This window comes from Emiliania huxleyi (genome assembly GCF_000372725.1).
Source record: "Emiliania huxleyi CCMP1516 chromosome Unknown EMIHUscaffold_198, whole genome shotgun sequence".
Lineage (NCBI taxonomy): Eukaryota > Haptophyta > Isochrysidales > Noelaerhabdaceae > Emiliania > Emiliania huxleyi.
In genome coordinates, this window is record NW_005200615.1 from 217,078 (window position 1) to 218,888 (window position 1,811).

Below are 1,811 nucleotides of genomic sequence, written 5' to 3' on the forward strand. Positions count from 1 at the left end.
ACGGGCCCGAGTTTTTTATCGCCCTGGCCGGGATGCCACCCCTGGGCGTAGGCCACCCCGTGGGGGGCCACGTTGTCGCCGAGGATCTCAGGCGAATCGCGGCGTTTGCGAAGAGCCACCCCGGGACTGTTGGAGCACTGACGTTTACGTTGGAGCGGCTGTTTTCCCCATTCTTGTGAGTGTCCGGGGGGTTTGAGACTCGGATTCATTGTCACCAAGAGGTTTCGGTCCCCCTGCACCCCAGCCGGGGGGGGGGGGGGGGCGCCCGCCGTGTTACACTTTCGCTTGGCCCTTATGGGATATGGTATATGGCGAGTGCGGTCCCGGCCCCGGCCCGCGACCATGGGTCCATGCCCGCGACACGCGGGCCGTGTTGCGATCCGCGGGAGCGAAAGATAACCATGGACAGACAGCAAAGGGATCGTGAGGTGTGCGTTGTGCGCGGCGTCAAGAGCGCACAGCAACAGCAATAAATTAGTGAAAAGGGTGTGAGAGCTACTTTAGTACCAGCAAGAGGTCAACAGAGGTGAGGTGGAGCTCAGAGCTGCAAGAAGGTCGATGGCTCGCATCGGGCGTTGGGGAATGCGAGAGGTCTCGAGGATCATGGGCTTCCGAGTAGGAGGCTGACCCCAGGGCGCGGCCAGGGCAGAGGACAGCGGGGCTCAGATTCTCGGTATGTGCGTGGCCATGTGCTTGTGCGCCTTCTTCTCCTGTGAGAATTCAAAGTCTGAGATCACGCCATCTCCGTCCGTGTCGTATTTCATAATCACTGCAGCCTCTGTGCCGGGGTAAGTGTCGACATGACTCTTCGCCTCGTCTAGTGATATGATGCCGTCGCCATGTGTATCGACGTCCTTGAAAGTAGTGACCCCGTCGGCATCTCCCTTATGCTCGTACGTTTCTGTAGCCTCACCACCACCACCCTCCTCCGCGGGGGCTGGGCCTGCGTCGACCCCGGGATCCTTGCTTGAGCAGCAGCCCATTTCTGGGGCGGCTCGGCGTTAAAAGGCCCCTGGAGGCGGTGCGAAAACGGCGCGTCCGGTCTCGAGTCTGCTACGAGTACGATTACGCGGGACGCTCTCGAGGTTTCGTAGGCGCTCCAAAGGGTTGGGGTCCCGTCGGGTGTTCATATTGTTGGTCAAGACACAGAGCTCATACATGCAGCCTCCAAATAAATACAGTCAGTGAATGAGTGAGTGCGAGCGAGGTAGGTAGGCAGGCAGGTAGGTAGGCAGGTGCATGCATGTCCATGTGTGTGTGTGTGTGTATGTGTGTGTGTATGTATGTATACACGGGACACGGCGGGCCGCAGGTATTCGTCCACACTCACTGCTCCGCTGTGCACTCCGCTGTGACTTTTGATGTTGCACAGATAGATAGCGGCGGCACTCGGCGCATTTGAAGACGTGTCATCCCCCCCCCCAGGGTCGCATCTGTCTATGGCGGCTCCCAACATCATCCATCTGACTTGGAGCACTTGGAGTGCAGTCAGACTCATCTGATTTTGTTGCGAAAGCAATCCATCACCTCCAGCCTCCTCTGCTGACACGCCCAGAGAGGGTTTGAGCAAAACGTAGGGCGGGTGGCGGCAGCAGGCGGGGGGCAGGGGAAGGGGCAAGAGGCGGGCGGGGGCCAGGCCGACCCTCCTTTGAGGGGCCTTGCCTGTGATCAGCGTGCGCTTGATGAGCACGGCAAAGACCCTTCTGGTGACGATTCAGAGGATCCCCAGATCCGTGGTGGACCTGCTCAGCGGATTCATGACGCGGCTCCACAAGCCGCCCTCCCCGTCGAGGCATCCTCTCCATCGGGCG